Source organism: Mastomys coucha, unplaced genomic scaffold (assembly GCF_008632895.1).
Source record: "Mastomys coucha isolate ucsf_1 unplaced genomic scaffold, UCSF_Mcou_1 pScaffold16, whole genome shotgun sequence".
Lineage (NCBI taxonomy): Eukaryota > Metazoa > Chordata > Mammalia > Rodentia > Muridae > Mastomys > Mastomys coucha.
The window spans coordinates 4,280,590-4,286,842 of record NW_022196898.1 but is presented as its reverse complement, the minus strand read 5'-3'; the positions used below and the strand labels follow the sequence as shown (position 1 = coordinate 4,286,842).

The window sequence follows — 6,253 nt, the reverse complement described above, 5'->3', positions numbered from 1 at the left end:
CTGGGCTTTTTTTGATTGGGAGACTATTAATGACTGTTTCTATTTCCTTAGCAGATATGGGACTGTTATCTCTTGACTTTTTAACATATGATTCTTTCAGGTCTTATTCCTTTAACCCCTTTTTATTTTGTTCGCTTTTCCATGTCTCCTGATTGTATTCTGAACTGATCTTTATCTGTCACATTTAAACATAAAAGCTAGGTTTATGCTTCTTTTCTTGTAATTATCAAGAAAAGCCTTTTTCCTCATCTTGGGAGCCAGCAGGAGATATGAACACCAAGTTCCATTACTACTGTATATCAGCTCCAAAAACATTTTCAAAGTGTGAAGAAATTCCATCAGATGTCAGATATTCTCCTAAAAGCAATTTAAATGATAAGTCTGTCATTAAACAAAATGTCAAAAATATTGCTTATTGATCTTTATGAAATGTCCAAAGAAAGTAGTATTAATTTAGTTTTTATGCTGTTCACAAAGGGGAACACTAATCCCTTTAGCTTGAAAATAGGTGGAAATCTCTCACGAATGATATCAATAATTTAGATGACAATTTACAAATTCTCTGAGGAGTCTCTCACTTTGGAAAACTAGGTAAGAATTAGGTTTTTAATTTGGCATGTCAGCCCCAGTGGCTCTTAGCATGTCTCTCCTAGCTCGCAAGAGAAATTGATTTTCTAACAGCCGTTGTTTCAGAGACGTCAGCTCCTGTCATTTCTAATCCAAATTGAATTATTTGTGTGATTCATTGTGATGCTTGTGTTTCCACTCTGTTCAGTTGGATTTGCTTTTATTCCCATTGGTTAGCTCTTGACATTTTCATGGGAATTGACTCTGGGCTGAATGATTGGCAGTGCTCTGTGCTAAACCAGGTGCAACTGTTTGTAATGAGGGTGAATTCCCTCAGCTCCACTTTTCTTGCATTTGAAACTCCCAAGTCAAGGAAACAGATGATATTCTCCATGGTGGAATTCAGTTCCTTTAAAAGGGCAGCATTTGATGAGAGAAGAGTAGAGGGGACACTGCTGTGACTGACTGTGACATGCTCTCTCTCCAGATGTGGCCAGTGCAATGGACTTGGCTCTGCTGTAAACTCAGTCCTCCTCCCACCTCCTCAGTCTGCGGGGTGGCGTCTGCAGGGCCATCTCTCCACAGGACCTGATGCCTCTGTTTATTTTCTCAGCTAGCTCATCTTTTCTTCACCAATTACACCCAGATGGGTGAGTCACAAGCTTCTAATTTTCTTCTTCTTGGCCCTTAAAGACTCCTTAGGAACTATTTCTCTCTACACCTGTACTTTTCATTGAATATAAATGGGCTTTAGAATCTATAAATAACCCAATCGACACTGTGGGCTACCTTCAATTACTGACAAGCTGCTATTCTCAAGGTGTTCCCACTGAGCTTACTGCTCTTGGCACCAGCAAGCCGTTCTCTTTTAATTTACTCAGGATGTATATATTCTCTGTGCTATTCACTTGGAAGTTTTGAAAATAGAAAAGAAAGAGAGAAAGAAAGAGAGAAGGAAAGAAAGAAAGAAAGAAGGAAAGAAAGAAGAAAGATGCTGGCTCAAATCCTCTGCAAGGAACATCAGCAAATGGCATTTACGGGCTTCTTAGACTTGATGTTGCTAAGTAGACAATGAGGAAATTGCTCTTAATCTGTTGTTTGCACAAGAACAATCTTTATGCGTGGTATGTGTGTGCTTGTACATTTTTATTCTGACTTGCAATGAATTTTAACATTGTTAGAGGAAGCACCAAAACTGCCTAATTCAACTTAACTTGGAAATTATGAGAAAGATGCAACTGTCTAATGGGACAGCCTTATTGAGGTTTAGGGGGCTCTTTCACTTTAAACTTTGTAATGAAGAGCCTCTAAATATTGTGTAATTGTACCTGATTTCAAGCATAAATAGACTAATTTCTAACAAATACCTAAATTTGGGCATTATAGCTTGTTAACAAAACTTGGGAAGGTTCACTCTAACTGGTTAATTTCAACCAGTATTTGGTAGGCATTTTTATAGATCAAATAAAATTGAAAGAAAACAGTAGAGATTCACCAGCAGAAAAAGCAGCGCATTGTAACCATATAGGAGAAAGAGCCACTGACAGTTATGCCAAAATCAAAGCAAATTCTGGGAGAGAGAATAAAAATTGCTTAAAAGGGGTGCTTACCATCCCTGCACACATCATCAGAAAGAGCAGACACTAGGGTAGGGGTGCAGTCCATAGGCAGGTTGGTGTGAACTCTCAGGCCAGTGTGAACTCTCAAGCTAGTGTCACTCCCAAGTTTTTAAAATTTCCTAACTTTATTTTAATGCAAAAGATTGTTTAGTATAACTTGTACAGAATAATAGATCAGAACTTCAACATATCCTAGATGCTATGAAAGGAACAAAACACATTTTTCATAAATGTTAAGGTTCTGATTTTTCTTTATATGCTAATTTGTTCTAGGAATCTAGAAAAATACAAGTGAGAATTGTACTGTTTCGCCACAAATACATTTTCCTCTGAATTGCAAATGATATCTACTGAAATAAAATCTGAATGTAAGGACCACGAAGAGTACTGTGCCCATAGGCTGTGGTTTCTGAGATCTGTTCTAGCATAGGCAATGAATTAATATTGTAAGACTGATGCTTTAGTACCCCAGTAACCGGGAGAAGATTGATCTTCACTTCTTTTTTTTTTTTTTTTTTTTTTGGTTTTTCGAGACAGGGTTTCTCTGTGTAGCCTTGGCTGTCCTGGAACTCGCTCTGTAGACCAGGCTGGCCTCGAACTCAGAAATCCGCCTGCCTCTGCCTCCCAAGTGCTGGGATTAAAGGCGTGCGCCACCACCGCCCGGCTGATCTTCACTTCTTGTCTTCTTGAAGAATTCAGTGATGAGACAGTTTAAACAGAGCTTTAGTGAGACTGGAGTAAACTGCCCTGCAGGAGGTGAGCAGCAGCATATTGGGTCTGTGTGTAGATTTTTTAATGTATATATATATGATGTACAGAGGATATATGGGGGGGTGGTAAGATAAATCTTTTTGCCAGAGACCAGCTCCCATTACAAGATTTAGATCCTGAGACCAGGACGAGGGTGGGGGTGGGGTTGGCAAAAGTGAAGGCACTGCCACCTGTTACCTTTCAAGCAAGTGGCCCTGAATAGCTCAAGTGGTCTTTATTTATACAGTCCCAATCCTGCTTGTCTGAGCAGTGACATCATAGGTTATTTTATTAAAAGAAATCATAACATCACCATTATAAAAGCTCCATTGTTACAAAAAGCCCTCCATAGTTTCCTTCCTCTGTCCCCATTCCCACTGAGTCAGTCACTCCCTAACCTTGTTTTACACTACAAAGCACAATTTCAGCAAGACAAATATAAATGTCTAGCCAGGCGTGTCCTGGTAGCAAATGCAGTTACACAGTTATGCAAGGTAAGGGACAGATCAAATATTTGTGGGTGCCATCTAGCAGTCAGTCAGCACGCCCGTCATAATACTTTCTTAACTGCAGACAGAGACATGTCCATTGTACCAAGCAATCTTTCCTGATATGCACCTGGTACCATCTCTCCATGAACCATTTTTAAATTTCTATTGATCAGACGTAGCTTCCCCATTTTCTAAGTATCCTCACATCAATTCTCTGTTGATCAGACATAACTTCCTCAGAACATTTATGCAAGCGGGACCCACTGCTCTCCACACCTGCCACAGGCTTATTCAGTGTGATTATAGCTGTTTCTCTAGGGACATGATTACATGCCCCCGCTACCCTTCCTTGCCTGTGACCAACATTGTAAAACGAAATTTTGCTCTGAGTGTAGACAGCATAGCAAAGGCAAAGAGAGCTTGTAGCACATGGGATTTAGGAAATAAGCATAGAGGCCACCAAGATTCACATGTCCTTGACAAGGGGGAAGAGGTTTCCATGGGTCTTGCCACAGTAGAGTCCCATCAGTGAAGCACTCATACGCTGCTCCCTGCAGATGCTTCATGGCCACTGCCACCCAATACCCTCCCAATCATAGTGAACCTGATTTCCATATTAAAGTATTTCTTCTGATTATCCCCTCAAAAAGCCCACAATGATTATCAGGTGAAAGGCAAAACGCAAATTATATTGTAATAATGCCACATGATCTTTTGGGTATGCAGACCCTTCATTAGTGCAAATGTGAGGCAACAAGTAAGTCTCCTGACATCTTAACTCATGATATAAGGGAAGGAACCTTCCTGCAGCTTTAAGGATATTTAAACACAGAGTTTTCTCTATCACCCATAGACACAACTACTCAGGGAGAGCTACTGTCTTTGGTTACCTCGTCTGGACTTCTGGTCTACCCAAGTACCATCCATCTTCATTCTAGCAGTTGTGGGATTGACTCGTACCATACTGATTTTTCTTCTCATGGGAAGGACAAATAAATAAATTGTTGAAGAACAATAGTTTTTTAATAAAAGGAGGATTTTTTTTCTTAAGAGTAAAGATTTTTTTTAAAGTCTAAACACAATGCCTGCCTATAAAAAAGAGAAACCTAGAAATATATATTTTCTGTCACCTAGAAAATATATATTTTTGGAATTGGACAAAAATTTTGAAATTAGCCAATGAAAATATGAAACTTTTTCTCCAGAAGAAATATTTTTGACTTCCTTCTCAAGAATGTTGAAATGATAAAAAAAAAAAAATCAAGTCCTATTTTCTAGATGTCAGAGTTGATGGTTCCTCCCTTCAGATGAATTGTTGGATTCAGAGTAAAAGTGGAGAAAACTCACCAGAAGCTTAAAAATTAAAGCTTTATTTTCTGGCTGAGGGGACCAGTTTGGGATCTGAACCATGTCTCTAAAGGGAGACCATACATTTTCATAGGATGAGCTATGAAAGGAGGAACACAAAGCAAGGGGATTTGGAGTGGGCTGCTGCATTGACCAGTCATAATTTGATACAAGCTGTTAAGCAAGGAAGTCAACCTTGGTGACAGGGCCTTCTCTAGATCACCTGGTTTCAGGGTCCTTGAATCAGCTTTGCAGTCAGGTTCCCTCCTGGATTCTGACCTGGAATCTAGAGTTACAAGGGAACAAAGATGTCAGCAAGCAGCATTTGGTCAGTTAAGTCAAGACAAGCAAAACATGTATGACTTGTGTGCTTTAGTTTAGATAACAGGGCAACAGCATCTTCCCTCTTCACATCCTTTACTGGCTATCAGACTAACATGGAACATCTGAAGGAGCAGAGAAGAGTTGAGTGCTGGGGCCTGGGAATATGAATTCAGTTTTGATAGTGCCAGCAAGGTGGAACTCGTTCCTGATATGTATAAACTCAGAAAGCTACATCCTAACATTATGAGAAGTATCATTCAGAAACATCGTTAATGTTTTCCACTTTGATGCTTTTTATCCTAAACAATTTACTTTTCATGTATTCTATAAGAACTAATATGAACCTATTCCTTATCATCAGGTAAGCTTCCTGCACCAATTACACCCCATATTTAGAGGCATGAAAAATTAATTTGATTGTATGTTGTAAGATCTGTAATGGATTTTTAACTTGTTTAATGCTGCAGTGGACACAGGGGGAGGCATATGCATCTTCAGTTTTTGGATATCACCTAAAGTGGAGAATAACTGGGTCATAAACTAATTCAACTTTCTCGTTTCTGAGAAACCACCATAGTGTGTGCCATAGGAGGTGCCTATTTCACATTCCCAGTGACTGTACACCTGAGTTCCTTTGACAGCATTTATCTTCTGCTTTGTTAATAGCAGCCCTCCTTAATATTTCCTTGTGGCTTTGACTTGGTTCCAAACTAAAGTTATCTCAAGATGTTCTGAGATGAGGTCTATATTTCTGTCCAGTGGAATATCTTCCCAGGCAGCTGCAATAGCAGTTGGTGCCTGCTAAAGTTTAGATATGGCATGTTGTCATCCCCAAGGACGACTGTACTGGCAGCTCACTCACACGTGCAGCAGTGTTAGATAATAGAGCCTTAAAAAGTAGTCCTAGTGGAGAAGATTAGGCAATGGGACTCCACTCTGGGAAGGGAGTAGTGCTCTCACAGGATGGAGGTCATGAGAGTGCTTATAAACAAATCTGACTTTACATGAGTACCTACCCATTACATACTATCACTCCTCCACCTCTCTTTCTCTTTCATTTGCTCACCCACTACTATAAGGGCATTCTCCAGGTAGGCATCAGCAGAGCTAAGCCATTGCTAATGCAGTTATCATGAGTCTCTAAAATGCCTCTCT

General features: G+C 39.7%; 1 long non-coding RNA gene across 1 annotated transcript in view; it reads right to left on the bottom strand.

Moving 5' to 3' along the window:
- Window positions 1-4,909: 4,909 nt before the first annotated feature.
- LOC116092862 overlaps window positions 4,910-6,253 on the bottom strand; it is a 4,937-nt gene continuing 3,593 nt past the window's right edge. The window contains exon 3 of the long non-coding RNA XR_004119539.1: window positions 4,910-5,060. This is a non-coding gene — a long non-coding RNA (uncharacterized LOC116092862). The remainder of the gene's footprint in view (window positions 5,061-6,253) is intronic.